The 20,125-nt window shown below is 47.1% G+C and overlaps 1 protein-coding gene across 16 annotated transcripts in view; it reads left to right on the forward strand.

Moving 5' to 3' along the window:
- ENOX2 (ecto-NOX disulfide-thiol exchanger 2) overlaps positions 1 to 20,125 on the forward strand; it is a 155,609-nt gene that overhangs the window by 15,968 nt on the left and 119,516 nt on the right. The gene's annotated exons all lie outside the window — the stretch shown is intronic.

The following is a 20,125-nucleotide window of genomic DNA, read 5'->3' on the forward strand; positions in this document are numbered from 1 at the left end:
TTGCTGCCTCCAGGCCCCAGCTGCTTTTGGACTCCATAGACAGGGACTAGGCCTCTTGGCCCCTAGCCTGCTATTGTTCCTGTTTCCATGGGGATATTGGTGCCCTCTGAATCCCTAGACTGCTCCAGTCTCCATAGAAGGGGCCAGGATGGGGGGATTCTTGCTGCTTCCCGGCTGTAGCATCAGAGGTCAGTGGGGGATGCCACCTATACCCTGTACCTTCTGTCTCTGTTCCTGGCCTGGATTCTGTGGGGAAGGGACAGAGCCGGCTCCAGGGTTTTACCCGCCCCAAGCAGCCCCCCCCCCCAAAAAAAAGCCACGGTCACGATCTGCGGCGGCAATTCGGCGGGAGGTCCTTCGCTGCGAGCGGGAGTGAGGGACCGTCTGCTGAATTGCCGCCGAATAGCTGGACGTGCCGCCCCTCTCCGGAGTGGCTGCCCCAAGCACCTGCTTGCCAAGCTGCCTGGAGCCAGCCCTGGGAAGGGAGGTCTACCATCTTTCCCCCCCATAGGCTGGCTGCTCCAGGTCCCGTAGGCAAGTGTTTATCACTCATCTAGTTGCCTTCTTTCTCTCTGTCTTGATTTAAAAATTGTTAGTGATGGAGAATCCACCATGACTTCCTTATTGCCAATCTGTTTGTCTCACTTCACCTTCTAGCCTTTGGATTGTATTATACCTTTCACTGCTAGATTGAAGAACCCATTACAAAATATTTTTTTGCCATCTAGATACTTATACACTGTAATCAAGTCGTTCATTAACCTCTTTGTTAAGTTAAATAGAGTGAGCTCCTTGAGACTCTCACTGTAAGGCATGTTTTCTAAAGCTCCGTCTACACTGGCAAGTTTCTGCGCAGTAAAGCAGCTTTCTGCACTGTATCTCCCGAGGTGTACACACTGCCAAGCCACTTAGTGCGCAGAAACTGCGCAGTTGTAGCGCTCTAAAAAAACCCACCTTGACGAGAGGCGTAGAGCTTTTTGCACTGGGGCTACAGTGCTGCAGTGCCAGTATAAACACCGTGGTGATTACAGTGCTGCGATTGGCCTCCAGGAGGCGTCCCACAGTGCCTGTTCTCACCTCTTTGGTTATTGGTTTGAACTCTATTGCTCTGCCCTCAGGTGACCAACTGTCATCCCCTCCCTGTACATTCCTTTGCAAATTTGAAAGTTCCCTTCCTGTTTGATCGGTGATGCATGCAGTGGTCTCAGTGCATCTTTCCAGGTGGCCATGCCTGCTCCACACACTAGGCGATCCCATGCTTGGAGCAATGCCGAGCTGCTGGACCTCATCAGCATTTGGAGAGAGGAAGCTGCTCAGTTGCAGCTGCGCTCCAGCTGTAGGAATTATGATACCTATAGTCAGATTTCATGATGCAGGATAGAAAAGGGCCATGACACGGACACACTGCAGTGCAGGGTCAAAGTGAAGGAGCTGCAGAACGCCTACCACAAGGCGTGGGAGGCAAACCGCCACTCCGGTGCTGCATTCACAAGCTGCTGGTTCTACAAAGAGCTAAACGTGATACTTGGTGGTGACTCCACCTTCACCGCGAAGGCCCCTGTGGATACTTCGTTGGCTCACGTGCCAGTCGAGAGTGGACTGAGCCAAGAAGAGGAAATCTTGGACGAAGAGGGAGCAGGGGACCCAGAGGCAGAGGATGGCTCGGAGGCCAGAGATGTATGCAGTCAGGAGCTCTTTTCTACCCTGGAGGAGCCTAGCTAATCACAGTAGTCAGATCTTGGCGAAGAGCAAACAGGAGAGGAGGCCCCAGTAAATGGATCTGATTTTGGGAATTGCTGAAGTGATTTGTTGGGGGCAGGAGGTTTGCCGAAAGCAGGCTTGTCTCCCACCGCATGCCTATTCCGAGCAGTGGAACAGGCTGTTGATAGACTCCCTCACTTCACGGGAATCTCCCTCAGATCGCCAGGAAACTGTCGTGGAGATACTGGGCAATCTGCTGCCTCAGGTTCCTCAGCAGAGCTGCTTTATTTCTTGCCCCAACAACGGTAACTTTCCCACGCCACTGTGCTGTCATGGGAGAGCGGGTGGGGGACCATTGCTGTACATAGGTGAGCAACAGGGGCCAGGGCAGAAGCCGCAGGCTTCAAGAAGACCCTCTCTTGATTTCCTGCTGACCCTCAGCAGCGAGATATCTTCCGTAATGATCACATCCTGTGGAAAGTGTGGGGACAGGAATGATTATCAAGCTCCCCCTACAGTGCTGGCACTCCCCAAGAGCCACATGCCTAGTATACAGCAGAGTCTGGGAATAGTGATTCACTCTGCCCCTGCAGCTACTCACTATTTTGAGGGTCTTGTGGCTCATGTGTGCTTGCCTTGCGTCAGCCAATTAGTGACAGGTGTGTGAGTAGTGGCTGTGTTTTAAAGCACTGAATCAGTGTTGTCTGTGTTGCGAACAATACTGCTTCTGTAAAATGTTACATTTAAACGTCACAGAGATGACCTTGGGAGGCCAGCCTTCCTTATCGGCGGCAGAACGGCTGCACAGAATTAGAAAGCAGCCATGAAGAACTAAGGAGGACTTTCTCCGTGAGGTTATGATGCAGTCCGCAGCCGAGAAACAGGAATTGAAGGAGTGGCGGGACAGCGAGAAGAGGGACCGAAAGGAGAACACGGCACACCAGAAAGAAGCCATGGAGCGGCTTTTAAACGTTATGGAGCGCCAAATGGACACGCTCCAGGCGATACTAGATCTTCAAACCGAGCAGCTCCGCGCCTGCCCTCCCCTACAGCCGCTGTCACAAAATTCTTTCCCATGTGCCTCCCCCACCCCCCCACCGCCAACACATACTTATCAACCTCCTGGCTCCACTCTCTACCCGCAGCATTCCTCTCCTCCCAGTCCAGCAGTGTGGACTCCCACTACCCATTGCACTCAACACCCATCCCTCTGCAGTTTGGCACTGCTGAAGTACAGCACCCACTGCATTGTACTCCAAAGGAGAAGGTTGGGTATGATCCCTGGACATACACAAATCTGTAGCCGTCCTGGGACCCCTCCTCCTCTGGAGACCTTGCCTCCCTCCCTCCTCCCCCCCCGCTGATGTATTTTTGTTGTTTGACTCTCCTCCAATTGTTGTCCTTTAATAAAAGAATTATGTTGGTTTGAAAGCAGTCTTTAGTCTATTAAGTGAAAGCAAAATGAGCACTGTAAAGCAACATACAGTTACGTTAAGGCCCCTTCTTGCATCATGTGCACCAGTCACCTCCTAGCATTACAAGCACTGCAATAGCAACAAATATTAGTGGCTTTCAGCCTCAAATTGCTGCCTCATGGCATCCCTGATCCTTATGGCTCTGCGCTGTGCCCCTCTAATAGCCTTGGTCTCTGGCTGTTCAAACTCAGCCTCCAGGCGCTGAGCCTCTGCGGTCCAGCCCTGAGTGAAGCTTTCACCCTTCCCTTCACAAATATTATGGAGCGTACAGCACGTGGCTATAAGCATAGGAATATTGTCATCAGCCATGTCCAGCTTTCCATCAAGGCAGTGCCAGCGGGCTTTTAAACGGCTAAATGCAAACTCAACAGTCATTCTGCACTTCCTCAGCCTGTTGTTGAACCACTTCTTGCTGCTGTCAAGTTGCCCTGTGTACAGCTTCATAAGTTACGGCATTAAGGGGTAGGCAGGGTCTCCCAATGGGCATTTCTACTTCCCCTATGGTGATCTTCTGGTCTGGGAAGAAAGTCCCTGCTTGCAGCTTCTTGAACAGCCCACTGTTCCAAAAGATGCGTGCGTCATGCACTTTTCCGGACCAGCCTTCGTTAATGTACGTGAAACGTCCCTGGTGATCCACAAGCGCCTGGACAACCATTGAGAAATACCCCTTGCGATTAATGTACTCGGTGGCGAGGTGGTCTGGTGCCAGAATTGGAATGTGTGTGCCATCTATCACCCCTCCGCAGTTAGGGAAGCCCATTTGTGCAAAGCCATCCACAGTGTCACGCACATTGCCCAGAGTCATGGTCTTTCGGAGCAGGGTGCGATTATTGGCCCTGCACGCTTCCATCAACACAAGTTCAACGGTCGGCTTTCCCACTCTGAACAGGTTAGCGACTGATCGGCAGCAGTCTGGAGTAGCCAGCTTCCACAGTGCAATCGCCGTGCGCTTCTCCAATGATAGGGCAGCTTTCATTCTCCTGTCCTTGCGCCGCAGGGCTGGGGAGAGCTCATCACACAGTCCCATGAATGTGGCTTTCCTCATGTGAAGGCTCTGCAGCCACTGCTCATCATCCCAGACATGCATCACAATATGATCCCACCACTCAATGCTTGTTTCCCAGGCCCAAGAGTGGTGTTCCACTATGGTCAGCACCTCCGTGAAAGCCACAAGCAATCTCATGTCATAGCTGCTGCATGTGGCGAGATTAACATTGCACTCCTCTTGACTTTGTAGTTTAAGGAATAACTCCAACGCCACTTGTGACGTGTTGGTCAGAGCGAGCAGCATACTGGCTAGCAGTTCGGGATCCATTCCTGCAGCCTGAAAGAGGCAGGGTGCGAAGTACACAAACCGTTGAAAGATGGCGCCAAATGCAGATGGAAGCACAGTGATTGCTGGGATGCGAAGCAATGCCTCACGGGGCATTGGGACTGGACCCAGGATGCTTTGCGAGCCCCTCCACCTTCCCACAAGTCTTAGCACCTCTTTCTCTTTTGCCACTCTGTGGGATAGCTGCCCAGAGTGCACCACTCCAAATAGTGCTGCAAGTGCCCCAAGTGTGAACACATTATTGCGCAGGCAGCTGTCACTGCGAACACACAACAGTGGTTTTTCTTCTGTGCTCTCTGAGCGGTGCTGTAGCTGCTGACGCTGTAACTTTGACAGTGTAGATGTGCCCTATTCCTTTAACCATTCTTGTGGCTCTTCTCTGAACACTCCAATTTATCAACACCCTTCTTGAATTTTGTGCGTCAGACCTGAGCAAAGTACTCCAGCAGTGGTCATGCTAGTGCTAAGTACAGAGGTAAAATAACCTCTCTGCTCATGCAATCTCTTGATTTTTAACAACTGGGGCTTTATGAACACCAAATACGATAGGCCTAGACATAAAATCATGAGAGTTGGCCACACTAAGGAAGTACATCTAATCATCAACACAACAGTTAAACTGACCAGATGCAAAATGTTATTGAGGCACAAAGGTGCAGAGAAGAGCAACCTGGACGATCAGGGAAATGGAGGGCCTATTTTATGAGAGGAAACTGGAAGAGCTTGACTTGTTTAGCCTAGGAAAAAGAAGCCTAAGAGGAGATATGATCTCGGTCTATAAATATATTAGGAGGGTAAATACCAGGGAGGGTGAAGAGCTATTTAAACTAAAGAACAACTTTGGCTTCAGAACAAATGGGTATAAACTGGCCATGAAGAAATTCAGGTTGGAAATTAGAAGGTTTCTAACAGAGGAATGAGGTTCTGGAACAACCTCCCAATAAGAGTTGTGGGGGAAGCCAACTTAATTAGTTTTGAGAGATGGACAAATTTATGAGTGGGATTGTATGATGGGGTTGCTTGTGATGGTAGGGACAGGGCTTGGTAGTCCCTTCTAATTTTATGTCTTATGTTTCTGCAGGGGTCAGGAAGGAATTTCTGCCCCTAATGCGTATTTTTTTTTTTTTGTTGGTCTCCTTACTCTGAAGCAACAGAGATAGATATGGCTGGAGATAGGACAGTGAGATAGGATCCAGTGTTCTGAAATGACATTGAGCGTTCACTTTCTCTCACACTCATGGTCTGATTGCCATATGTGGGACTGGGGAAGAATTCCCCCCCAGGTCAGATTGGCAGTGACCTAGAATTTTTTTTTTTTTTTTTTGGTCTTCCTCTGCAACATGGGATGGGTGTCACTTGCCAGGATTATCTGGTTATCAGGGTCTTTGGCACTGGTGCACCTCTCTCTATCTCCTATTCTCTTCCTGTGGCACATAATAGTTTGGTCTCCTGTGCACTGTAATACTTTAGTCTAATTTTGGTTGTTGGTTTTCATGTGAGGGCGTTGAGTGGTATTATACATGAGGTCAGACTAGGTGATCCCTTCTGGCCTCTATGACAAAACAAATTTAAAAAAATACCGCAAATTTAATTCTGTCAGTAATCTTTCATTTCTCTCCTATCTTAAATTGAAAAGGTGCCTCAGGCTCTAGAGGTTCCATGCTCTGCTGTCCTGCCAAAAATTGCTAATATACTGTATATATTCCATGAACTGATGCTGTTTAGCTGGGACCACCAATACAGCTTGTCTGACCTGCCTGTGCGGGAGTAGCAACACCCTTTCCCCCAAAGTGATGTCTGGGCACACTTTTGGTGCCTGAACATGATTTTATAGCATGGAAAATACAGGGTGGTTGGGGGTGTGGGCTGAGTGATGGGCAGCCCAATTGCATTTCGGAAGTATGCAGAGGGTACAGTGGTAGCACCAGCCACTTTCAATGTAGACCTCGTTCAGGTACAGGTAAGCAAAGACGTGTTGGTTAGGCTGGTCTAACAGCTGCCCTCTAGTGGCTGCTCTGCGTATTGGTCATACTTAAAAACAAAAAAAACCAACCAAACACCCAAACAAACCCGAAAACTAGCAGCTGGAGTAGGGGAGGGGACACTTGTGCACAAGTGTGAATGAGTTGTACCAGTTGGTGCTGACTGAGCCTTTTTGAAAACTCTGGTCATAGAAACAGACAAGTGAAAGAGCCAAGAGGCCCGATTCTAAATCAGGAGTGATTCTGTTGTGGTCAGTGGAGTTGGACTGGTGTAAAAGGAGAGGAGATACTCACAAGTATCTTCACACAGTCCTGTGTGTCACTGGTTTCTGACTGCCTGGATTTAAAAATCTAGGTCTTTATAAACTGCTTGGGGATAAATTGCTCATCTCCCTACGCATGTCCTTGGCTGTATGTTGGCAGGTAGGCAGGCCAGGCATTGGAAGGCGCTATGCATAACTGACCCTCATGAAGGAGGGTTCTGATTGCCTGTATTCTGAATGCCTCGTTGTAGCTGTGTTGGTCCCAGGATATTAGAGAGACAAGGTGGATGCGGTTGGGTAAGTTTTATTTCCTCACCCACCGTGTCTCTCTCATAAATGCAGGTCTGTTACAGTTGTGCATGCTCCCTTACTCCCCCCTCCTCCCCCCCCCCCCCGAACACAAGCTATTCTGGGAAGCACATACATACCAAGCAAATGATTTTAAAACTGTCTATAAATCCTAGAGGTAGCTTTATGTGCTGTGTCCCTTTACTAGCCAGAGTGGGCATTCAGAGGGAAGTTGGGAGAGTGTGAACGTGAGCTTGCTGTAGCACTATATTGGCAACAGAAACAAACATTCTATGCTGCAGAATGCTCAGCAGTGTGGATAGGCTGTTGTGAGGGCAACGGAGGATGCGGTGGGGAATGATGTCCCAAGGGAGAGGCAGAGACACATAATTTTTTAAATATTTCAAGTAGGGCTGTCGATTAATCGCAGTTAACGCACATGATTAACTCAAAATAATTAATCACAATTTAAAAAATTAATCGTAGTTTTAATCGCACTATTAAACAATAGAATACCAATTGAAATTTATTAAATATTTTGGATGTTTTCTACATTTTCATATATATTGTATTCTGTGTTGTAATTGAAATCAAAGTGAATATTATTTTAAATTAGAAATATTTGCACTGTAAAAATGATGAAAATATTTTTCAGTTCACATTATACAAGCTCTATAGTGCAATCTTTGTCATGAAAGTGCAATTTACAAATGTAGATTCTTTTGTTACATAACTGCACTCAAAAACAAAACAAAGTAAAAGTTCAGAGCCTACAAGTCCACTCAGTCCTACTTCTTGTTTAGCCAATTGCTAAGACAAACAAGTTTATTTACATTTACAGGAGATAATGGTGCCCTCTTCTTATTTACGATGTCATCATAAAGTGAGAACAGGCCATTTGCATGGCACTTTTGTAGCCAGCATTGCAAGGTATTTATGTGCCAGGAATGCTAAATATTCATATGCCTCTTCATGGTTCAGTCACCATTCCAGAGGACATGCTTCCATGCTGATGATGCTCATTAAAAAAATGTGTTAATTAAATTTGTCACTGAACTCCTTGGGGGAGAATTGTATGTCCCCACATTCTGCCCTATATTTCATGTTATAGCAGTCTCAAATGGTTACCCAGCAAATGTTGTTCATTTTAAGAACACTTTCACTGCAGATTTCACAAAACGCAAAGAAGGTACCAATGTGAGTTTTCTAAAGATAGCTACCGCACTCGACCCAAGGTTTAAGAATCTGAAGTGCCTTCCAAAATCTGAGAGGGACAAGGTGTAGAGCATGCTTTCAGAAGTCTTAAAAGAGCAACACTCAGATATGGAAACTACAGAACCTGAACCACCAAAAAAAGAAAATCAACCTTCTGCTGGTGGCATCTGACTCAGATAATGAAAATGAACATGCGTCGGTCTGTACTGTTTTGGATTGTTACTGAGCAGAACCTGTCATCAGCATGGACGCATGTCCCCTGGAATTGTGGTTGAAGCATGAAGGGATATATGAATCTTTAGCGCATCTAGCATGTAAATATCTTGTGACGCCAGCTACAACAGTGCCATGCAATTAATTGCCTGTTCTTACTTTCAGGTGATGTAAACAAGAAGCAGGCAGCATTATCTCCTGCAAATGTAAACAAACTTGTTTGTCTGGGTGACTGGCTGAACAAGAAGTAGGACTGAGTGGACTTGCAGGCTCTAAAATTTTACATTGTTTTATTTTTGAATGCAGTTATTTTTGTACACAATTATACATTTGTAAGTTTAACTTTTATGATAAAGAGATTGCACTACAGTACTTGTATTAGGTGAATTGAAAAATACAATTTTTTTTTGCTTTTTTTACAGTGCAAATACTTGTAATCAAAACTAAATATAAAGTGAGCACTGTATACTTTGTATTCTGTGCTGTAATTGAAATCAACATATTTAAAAATGTAGAAAACATCAAAAATATTTAAACAAATGGTCTTCTATTATTGTTTAACGGTGCGATTAATCACACGATTAATCATGATTCATTTTTTAATTGCTCGATAGCCCTAATTTCAAGTAAAGATTTATTTAATTTCATATTGGCCCAGTCTGAAGGCGTAAAGGGGTCAAAGATCCCTTGCATCACTACGCATAGATTACTTGGTAAAGCAAGCCTCTCTCAGTTCCTGCTGTAGTTGACTTGTATATCTCTGTTGGTCCATGACAGTAGAGGCATTATTGTCTTGAAAACCACATGGAAGCGCCATTGGGCATACCGTAAGGGGGATTGTAGATACACTCTGCAGCATAATCCTGAGTATATCTCTGGTGTGTCCCTCTGCTGCTTGGTGTCTGGAAATACTGCATGGGGTAACTGGAACAAAAAGTCATTTCAAACTGAAAAATGAAACTTTTACCCCCACCCCCAAAATGAACAATTGGGTGAAGTTGGCATGAATTCACAAAACCTTTCAGTGTTGCTGAATCTGTATTTTTTTGCCAAAAAAGAGTTGTCTGTGAAACTTTTTATCCAGCTTTAGTTGTGTGCCCTTCATGCTGCCTGGAAGAGGGAGAACTCTAACCAATTATCTGAATGAGGTGAGGGTCTGTTCAAGACAGTGGTTGTATTGTGATGACTTCTATTTCCACAGCTGGTTCAAAAATCGTTTCTAATGTGTAGCTAGCTCTGTGGGTTGGACTGGAAATGACATATGAAAAGCCTAAGGAGGCAAGAGAGGCAAAAAGCTTTTGGGCTTTTGCGTCAGAGCACTTGTTGAAGTCCCCAAGACATGGATACCTTTGCCACCATTGCTGACAGCAGCCATCAGCTCCGTTCTAAACCTCTAAGTCTGTGGAGATCTGTAGGTGACTAAAAAATCTTTGTTGGCTTTGGTTCTGGTTTCCATTGCTAGATGTAGGACCTGAAAAGTCCTAGTATTTCTTGGAATTGTTTTGCTTTTGAAACTGGTATAGAAGATAAATCCCATGCTGTGCTGACAAGGGGTACAGATAAATGGAGTCCTGTAACTTGGCATTTTCTTGTCTTAAGGGTTTGCGTTGAGGGAATGACATTCACCCAACCTCAGTCCCCTTTTAAGGTAGTTTTTGTTTCTGGCTATTGTGATGTTACAGCCCATATTCTTCATAGAAATATGGTTATGATATGATATGGCATAACTAAGATATACTTTATGCAAGATGGCTCATGTAAGATATCATTGGAAAGGTTATGATTTACCTAATGTGATTATCCAATTGGCATGCATGTATCACTTCTGTATCTAAAGTTAGGAATATTGATTATGTAACAATTACCACTGTGTGTGTATTTGGGAGACACACATCAGACAACTGGTCATCACAGCCTTGATGGGCCATTAGGAAGAAACAATAAGACTGTGAAGATGTTAATCTCTTTCTTTCAGTCCTGGGACATAGCTGTATCAGGTGATCTTATTACCTGATACAAAATAGAAAATACCACCTTGGACACTGCTGGTGCTTTTCCTCTGTAAGGGATGGGGATCAAACAAAGGATTCCCGCCTTAGGTAAATCCTTTTTAAAGGCTGGGGAGGGGGGTTGATCTAGACTGTCCTCCATTGCCTGCCCCAGAAAAAAGACTGCTGAAAGTACCTGAGGGTAAAGGCAGGGGTGAGTCCAGACTGAGACAGGGATCCAGTCTGTAAGAAGAGATAACTGGAACTCTAAGCTACAGTAGGGTTACCATATCTAATAAATAAAAAAAGAGGACCCTCCACGGGCCCTGGCCCCGCCCATTTCCCCCCACACCTAGCCCCGCCCTAACTCTGCCCCTTCCCCGCCTTAACTCCGCCCCCTCCTCCCTCCCACTCCCAGCCACGCGGAAAGGGCTGCCGGAGGCTACCGGCTTCACGGTTTGCCGGGCAGCCCCCAGACCCTGCGCCCCCGGCCGGCGCTTCCCCAGCACAGCTGGAGCCCGGGAGGGGAAGCGCCCAGCCGGGGGCGCAGGGTCTGGAGGCTGCCCAGCAAACCGTGAAGCCGGTAGCGCTCGGGCTTTGGGCAGCCCCTATGCCTCCGGACCCTGCGCCCCCAGCCGGGCACTTCCCCTCCTGGGCTCCGGCGGCGCAGGGGCTGCCCGAAGCCGGTAGCGCTCGGGCAGCCCGGCTCTTAAACAGAGCCGAAGAGCCGGGGAGGAGCAGAGCCGCCGCGGCTGGAGGCTCTGCTCCTCTCCTGACGCTTCAGCTCTGTTTAAGAGCCAAGCTGCCCCAGCGCTACCGGCTTCGGGCAGCCCCCGTGCCTCTGGACCCTGCGCCGCCGGAGCCCGTGAGGGGAAGTGCCCGGCCGGCGGCTGGGGTCCGGAGGCAAGGGGGCTGCCTGAAGCCCATAGCGCTCGGGCAGCTCGGCTCTTAAACAGAGCTGAAGAGTCAGGGGAGGAGCAGAGCCCCGGACGGGGGTTTGACTGCCGAAAAGCCGGACATGTCCGGGAAAAAGAGGACATATGGTAACCCTAAGCTACAGAAACTCTGCTTCCTGCCTAATTCAACGTTTAGGGTGAGAAATTACATTTGTAACCTGTTTTCTTTAGTGAATCAAGCTTAGTTTGCTTGTTTTGTTTTATTTGCTTCGTAATCTCCTTTGTTCTGTTTGCTGTCCCTTATATTCACGTAAAAACTGCCTTTTATAGTTAATACATTTGTTTAGTTTATTATTAAACCCAGTTTTTGCAATCTATATCTAGGGGGGGCAAGAAGCTGTGCATATCTCTCTTCACATTGAGGGAAAGGGTGGATTTTTATGAGCTTGTGCTATGCAGATCTTTTTATACAGTGCAAGACAATATACTTTTGGGTCTGCTCTCCAAGGGAGGTGGGCACCTGAGGGCTAAGGCAAGTCCCTCAAGCGGAGCCTTCCGAGAGCTGATCTAGTGTCTGTGTCTGTGTCTTTCTGCAGCTGGGCGTGGCCCTGCCTGTGTGTGTGCTAGAGGAGGCTTAAGAGCCTGACTCAGCAAGACAGGGTAAAGGGGACCCAGGCTGGCGGAACAGGCGGGCTCAATGGTATCCCAGTACATGAGGTGTCACCTTAAAGGGAGGCAACCTGTCACAGCTATATAGAATTTTTTTGTAGCTCTGCAAATATTTTAGATGTGTAGATGAGTTTCAATAAACACTAAACCCTGACCATTCCTCCTTCCTTCTTTCAGCCTGAAGAGGTGGTGTTCAGTAGAATTTTTTATTTATTTATTTTTTAATATCTATACTGGAGCTTTTTAAAAATGACCACTTTTAGGGAAATTAGATGTTCTATTGGAATGTGAACTTTTTCAGAACAAAAGGAGTGCTATGTTCTCTGGCACTTGTAATTGTGTCCAAGGCATTACCAGTGCTTAGCTGCTCTCTGTGCTAAGGCAGCAGCTTGCAAGGCTTGCATGTTGTGAAGTTCAGATGTGTCAGCTGCATGCCACTTTTCAAGTCACTAACATATGGAATCCCTTACCAATTCACACATGAACATGCCGCTAATTGCTTCTCTACCTGCTCTTCAATCTCCTTCCCCCCCCCATCCAAGAGTCAGCCTATAAGTGTCAGTCACTGGAGACTGATGGTAACACATGCAGCAGTGGCAGCAATTCATAAAAGCCAGTTCAATCCCTCACCCTCACGATTCCTGGATTTTCCACTGCTGCCTTTTGTGTAAGTGTAGTGTCAGTTGTACTAGCATTAGGATCCTTCATTTGCTCTGGTTGCTGTAGGTCAGCTCCATACAAGTAACTGAGCTCAACAAGAGCATCCTATGTATGCTGAACTGTTGTGATCTTTTTTCTTTTATTGTGGAGTTGGGAGTGGCAGGGTATCTGTAGGATCTGTTGAGGAATTTTGCCAGCAGCATCTTGCAATGTTCCTGGTACAGTATACAGGTACAGTATATACTTTGCTCTCTTCCCCCCGAAAATACATTTCCCTGTGATATCGCCAGGTGATCATTGTTAGAAGGTTATATTGGCTTGATAGTGGCAGTCATGTTTTATGCAGACCTTATCTACAGTGGGTCTAGCAGTTTTCTATGTATTTTGAACTGATAATCCTGATTCCTCAGTTGTACATGAATTTCTTGCCTTGAATTGCACATGTCTGAGGTCCGTTACTACTATTAGGTTATCGCCTGGGGAGCTTGCATTGAAAAGCAATTTTCAAGCATTTGGCATTTTTCTGTTCCCCTCCCATTTTTCTTCACTCTACATCTTCTAATTTATTGCAATAGATTTGGAATGCACTTTAGAACGGGGACTTAAAGTCAATCCAGAATAGCAACTTCTATACATTTTCCTATCTATTCAATTTTGAAATGAATGGCATTTAAATAGAGAAATATCACGTAATTTCTTCCCCTACAGCTACTGGCAGAAATAAAAAAAAGAAATAAATTGCTAGCAAAATGGTTACAGAGAAGCAGAACATCTTTTGGCATCAAGTTATTTCTTGGAATAGACCTAAGAGAAACCCATTAAATATCACAAAATGTCACCTTTGTGTAATACCATAAGTATTCAAGATTTCCTTGACGTTTCTAAACACAGACATTGTTGCATTGTTAGAAATAAATGTGATGCCAGAACAAAGACTACAAGGCTTATAGTTCAGGCTGGTGAATATTGCTCAATGTTGGGGGGAAAAAAAATTCTAGTAAGGCCTGGGCCAGTTCATCCACTCCTCCACCCCACCGTGCAGTATCATTACTTCTACAGGGTATTCTTTTGTAAGTTTGTGTTCAAATAAACATCTGGAAAAAGGCTAATGTAGTGCCCATCTTTAAAAAAGGGAAGAAGGAGGATCCGGGGAACTACAGGCCAGTCAGCCTCACCTCAGTCCCTGGAAAAATCATGGAGCAGGTCCTCAAGGAATCAATTATGAAACATTTAGAGGAGAGGAAAGTGATCAGGAACAGTCAGCATGGATTCACGAAGGGGAAGTCGTGCCTGACTAACCTAATTGCCTTCTATGATGAGATAACTGGCTCTGTGGATGAGGGGAAAGCAGTGGATGTGTTATTCCTTGACTTTAGCAAAGCTTTTGATACGGTCTCCCACAGTATTCTTGCCGCCAAGTTAAAGAAGTATGGGCTGGATGAATGGACTGTAAGGTGGATAGAAAGCTGGCTAGATCGTCGGGCTCAACGGGTAGTGATCAATGGCTCCATGTCTAGTTGGCAGCCGGTTTCAAGCGGAGTGCCCCAAGGGTCGGTCCTGGGGCCGGTTTTGTTTAATATCTTTATTAATGATCTGGAGGATGGTGTGGACTGCACTCTCAGCAAGTTTGCAGATGACACTAAACTAGGAGGCGTGGTAGATACACTAGAGGGTAGGGATCGGATACAGAGGGACCTAGACAAATTAGAGGATTGGGCCGAAAAAAACCTGATGAGGTTCAACAAGGACAAGTGCAGAGTCCTGCACTTAGGACGGAAGAATCCCATGCACTGCTACAGACTAGGGACCGAATGGCTAGGTAGCAGTTCTGCAGAAAAGGACCTAGGGGTCACAGTGGACGAGAAGCTGGATATGAGTCAACAGTGTGCTCTTGTTGCCAAGAAGGCTAACGGCATTTTGGGCTGTATAAGTAGGGGCATTGCCAGCAGATCGAGGAACGTGATCGTTCCCCTTTATTCAACATTGGTGAGGCCTCATCTGGAATACTGTGTCCAGTTTTGGGCCCCACACTACAAGAAGGATGTGGAAAAATTGGAAAGAGTCCAGCGGAGGGCAACAAAAATGATTAGGGGTCTGGAGCACATGACTTATGTGGAGAGGCTGAGGGAACTGGGATTGTTTAGCCTCCAGAAGAGAAGAATGAGGGGGGATTTGATAGCAGCCTTCAACTACCTGAAGGGGGGTTCCAAAGAGGATGGAGCTCGGCTGTTCTCAGTGGTGGCAGATGACAGAACAAGGAGCAATGGTCTCAAATTGCAGTGGGGGAGGTCCAGGTTGGATATCAGGAAAAACTATTTCACTAGGAGGGTGGTGAAACACTGGAATGCGTTACCTAGGGAAGTGGTGGAGTCTCCTTCCTTGGAGGTTTTTAAGGCCCGGCTTGACAAAGCCCTGGCTGGGATGATTTAGCTGGGAATTGGTCCTGCTTTGAGCAGGGGGTTGGACTAGATGACCTCTTGAGGTCCCTTCCAACTCTGATATTCTATGATTCTATGATTCTATGAAATGACGTTGATAAGAGTAAAGGAGGTGAAGAATAGGACCCATTTCTGTTTTCACTGAGTGACAGACAGGTGGTATTTAGACTTGAATATGTGCATTGATTTTTCTCTCTCTGCTAAGTGGATATCGGGGAGATGAAGTGTAGGGATCTGAGTCACAGTGTTTCAAGATTACTGTTTCAGAACAATGTAGTAAATCAGCTGTCTAGTCCAGCAGCTGGTGAATTGAATTGTGTTCAGTTAGAACAATAGACTTGTATACAGTGTCTGTGCATCCAGCTGATTGAAAAAGCTTCATTCTCTTTTCTGCATTGATTAGCTTGTTTCATTAAAGACACTTAAAACTTTTGCCAGCATAGCTATGTCTATTAGGAGTGAAAAAATCACACCCCTAAGGGTATGTCTACACTACGGGATTAATCCAAATTTATATAATTTGAATTTTGGAAACAGATTGTATAAAGTCGAATGTATGCGGCCACACTAAGCACATTAATTCGGTGGTGTGCGTCCATGTACCGGGGCTAGCGTCGATTTCTGGAGCATTGTACTGTGGGTAGCTATCCCATAGCTATCCCATAGTTCCCGCAGACTCCTCCGCCCATTGGAATTCTGGGTTGAGATCCCAATGCCTGATGGAGCCAAAAACATTGTCGCGGGTGGTTCTGGGTATATCCTCCCTCCTCTCCAGGGAAGCAATGGCAGACAACTGTTTCGCGCCTTTTTCCTGGGTGAACAGTGCAGACGCCATACCACGGCAAGCATGGAGCCCGCTCAGCTCAAGACAGCAGTCATGAACGTTGTAAACACCTCACGCGTTATCGTGCAGTTTATGCTGAACCAGAACCTGCAAAACCAGGCGGCGAGGAGTAGGCTACGGCAGCGCGGCGGCGAGAGTGATGAGGATATGGACATGGAATTCTATCAAACTCGGGACCCGGTGCTTTGGAGATCATGCTGTAAATGGGGCAGGTTATAGCCGTGGAATACCGATTCTGGGCCCGGGAAACAAGCACAGACTGGTGGGACCTCATAGTGTTGCAGGTATGGGACGAGTCCCAGTGGCTGTGAAACTTTCGCATGTGTAAGGGCACTTTCTTGGAACTTTGTGACTTACTTTCCCCTGCCCTGAAGCGCCAGAATATAAAGATGAGAGCAGCCCTCACAGTTGAGAAGCGAGTGGCGATAGCCCTGTGGAAGCTTGCAACACCAGACAGCTACCGGTCAATCGGGAATCAATTTGGAGTGGGCAAATCTACTGTGGGGGCTGTTGTGATGCAAGTAGCCAAAGCAATCACTGAGGTGCTGCTACGAAAGGTAGTGACTCTGGGAAATGTGCAGGTCATAGTGGATGGCTTTGCTGCAATGGGATTCCCTAACTGTGGTGGGGCGATAGATGGAACCCATATCCCTATCTTGGCACCGGAGCACCAGGGTACCCAGTACATAAACCGCAAGGGGTACTTTTCAATGGTGCTGCAAGCACTTGTGGATCACAAGGGACGTTTCACCAACATCAACGTGGGCTGGCCGGGAAGGGTTCATGACGCTCGCATCTTCAGGAACACTAATCTGTTTAAACGGCTGCAGCAAGGGACTTACTTCCCGGACCAGAAAATAACCGTTGGGGATGTTGAAATGCCAATAGTTATTCTTGGGGACCCAGCCTACCCCTTAATGCCATGGCTCATGAAGCCATACACAGGCAGCCTGGCCAGGAGTCAGGAGCTGTTCAACTACAGGCTGAGCAAGTGCAGAATGGTGGTAGAATGTGCATTTGGTCATTTAAAAGGTTGCTGGCGATCGTTACTGACTCACTCAGACCTCAGCCAAACCAATATCCCCATTGTTATTGCTGCTTGCTGTGTGCTCCACAATCTCTGTGAAAGTAAGGGGGAGACCTTTATGGCGGGGTGGGAGGCTGAGGCAAATCGCCTGGCTGCTGATTACGTGCAGCCAGACACCAGGGCGATTAGAAGAGCACACCAGGAAGCGCTGTGCATCAGAGAAGCTTTGAAAACAAGTTTCATGACTGGCCAGGCTACAGTGTGAAATTTCTGTTTGTTTCTCCTTCATGAAAACCCGCCCCCTTTATTGACTCATTCTCTGTAAGGAACCCACCCTCCCCCTTCCCCCATCTTGCTTTCAAAGGAAATAAAGTCACTATCATTTAAAAATCATGTATTCTTTATTAATTGATTATAAACATAGGGAGAGAACCGACAAGGTAATCTGGGTGAGGTTTGGGAGGAGGATAGGAGGGAAGTAAAAGGCCACTGAAAAAATTCAATATAATGACAGCCTTTTGGTTGGGCTGTCCACTGGGGTGGAGTGAGAGGGTGCACGGAGCCCCCCCCCCCACCACGTTCTTACCCGTCTGGGTGAGGAGGATATGGAACATGGTGAGGGGGGAAGGAGGTTATACAGCGGCTGCAGCGGCAGTCTGTTATCCTGCTGCCGTTCCTGAAGCTCCACCAGACACCGGAGCATGTCCGTTTGATCACGCAGCAGCCCCAGCGTTGCAGCCTGCCACCTCTCATCTCGAGCGTCCCTCATGACCTCATGTTCACTGGCATCTTTCCTAAATTTAGATACTGTGTCCTTCCACTCATTCAAATGAGCTCTTTCATTGCGGGTGCACGCCATTATTTCCGTGAACATCTCGTCTTGCGTCCTCTTTCTCCGCCGCCTTATCTGAGATAGCCTTCGGGACGGAGGAGGGAGGCTTGAAAAATTTGCAGCTGCTGGAGGGAGGGTTGAAAAAAAGGAGAGAAGTTTTTAAAATGATACATTTTACAGAACAATGCTTATACTCTTTCACGGTGTCCAACATTATTCACATTACATAGCACATGTGATTTCAGTACAAGGTCGCATTTTCCATCTTAATATTGAGTGCCTGTGGCTTTGGTGTTAGAGATCACAGACGCAGGTCCGGGCAACAGAATTCAGCTTGCATGCGGCCATGGTAAGCCATTGTCTTTTGGCTTCTGCGCCCTCCTTTCCCACATACCAAGCAAAGCCCGTTGACTGCTGCGGTTTTCCTGTTAACCTTCAGCAGCAGAAAACAAACTAACCAACCCCCCCCCATCCAATTCTCTGGGATGATCGCTTTATCCCTCCCTCCACCGCATGGCTGGTATCCGGGAAGATCCCTGCAGAAACCAAACTAACCCCCCCACCCCCCCACTTCCTGCCATGAATTATCTGGGATGATTGCTGTACCCCTCCCCCCATCGCGTGGTTGGTAACAGGGAAGATCCCTGCACGCCAAACGCGAAAAGCTCAGGGCCAGTTCTCCCCCGCTGCGCTTGACTAACTGCAGGGAAGGATTTCTTTTCAGCCACAGGCAAACAGCCCAGTAGGAACGGCCACCTCTGTCACCTTAATTAAATTCCCGTATTTCAACCAGGTTACCATGAGCGATATCACTCTCCTGAGGATTACACAGCGAGATAAAGAACGGATGTTGCTTGAATGCCAGCAAACACCGGGACCATACGCTGGCAGGCTTTGTCATGCATTTATACCAGATTACTTGCTGCAAGCATGGCGTGGTCAAGTGTCCTACCATGGAGGACGGAATAAGGCTGCACTGCCCAGAAACCTTGTGGCAAGGCTTTTGGAGTACCTCCAGGAGAGCTTCATGGTGATGTCCCTGGAGGATTTCCGCTCCATCCCCAGACACGTTAACAGACTTTTCCAGTAGCTGTACTGGCCGCGAATGCATCCCAAGTCCTCAGGGCAAAGTAATCATTAAAAAACGCTTGCTTTTAAAACAAGTTTTATATTTTAAAAGGTAAACTCACCTGAGGTCCCTTCCATGGGGTCAGAGTCTTGGGTACTGGCTTGGGAGGGTACTTCAGTCAGGCTGAGAAAAAAATCCTGGCTGTTGGGGAGAACGGAGTGCTGGGTGCTCTCCGCAAGCTCGTCGTCCTCCTCCTCCTCCTCTTCCCCGTCCGCAGAATCCTCAGGTGTAGCTGATGAGATTATCCGCACCTCGGAATCCACGGTCAGAGGTGGGGTAGTGGTGGCGGACCCCCCCCCCCCCAGAACTGCATGCAGCTCGGCGTAGAAGCGGCACGTCTGCGGCTCTGACCCGGAGCGACTGTTTGCCTCCTTTGTTTTTTGATAGGCTTGTCTGAGCTCCTTGACTTTCATGCGGCACTGATCTGAGTCCCTATTGTGGCCTCTTTCCATCATGCCTTTGGAGATTTTTTCAAAAGTTTTGGCATTTCGTCTTTTCGAACGAAGTTCTGCTAGCACTGAATCCTCTCCCCATACAGCGATCAGATCCAGTACTTCCCGTACGGTCCATGCTGGTGCTCTTTTTCGATTATTGGCCTGCATGGTTACCTGTGCTGATGAGCTATCTGTGGTCACCTGTGCGCTCCACGCTGGACAAACAGAAAATGAAATTCAAATGTTCGCGGGGCTTTTCCTGTCTACCTGGCCAGGGCATCCGAGTTTAGATTGCTGTCCAGAGCGGTAACAATGGTGCACTGTGGGACAGCTCCCGGAGGCCAATACCATCGAATTGCGGCCACACTAACCCTAATTCGAAATGACAGTATCGATTTTGGCGCTACTCTGCTCGTCGGGGTGGAGTACAGAAATCGATTTTAAGAGCCCTTTATTTCGAAATAAATGGCTTCGTTGTGTGGACGGGTGCAGGGTTAATTAGATTTAACGCTGCTAAATCTGAATTAAAGTCATAGTGTAGACCAGGCCTAACAGACATAATTATGTCCATAAAAGCTCTAGCATGGTTGCAGTTATATTGGCAAGAAAATTACTTTTTCTAGTATAGCTTATTTTGTTTGGGGAACTGGTATAAGTTACACCAGCAAAAGACCTTTTTGCCAGTATAAATAACATCTCCACTAGGGGATATTTGGTGGTTTAGCTCAGTGGCTCTCA

Source organism: Chrysemys picta, chromosome 9, assembly GCF_011386835.1.
Source record: "Chrysemys picta bellii isolate R12L10 chromosome 9, ASM1138683v2, whole genome shotgun sequence".
Taxonomy (NCBI): domain Eukaryota; kingdom Metazoa; phylum Chordata; order Testudines; family Emydidae; genus Chrysemys; species Chrysemys picta.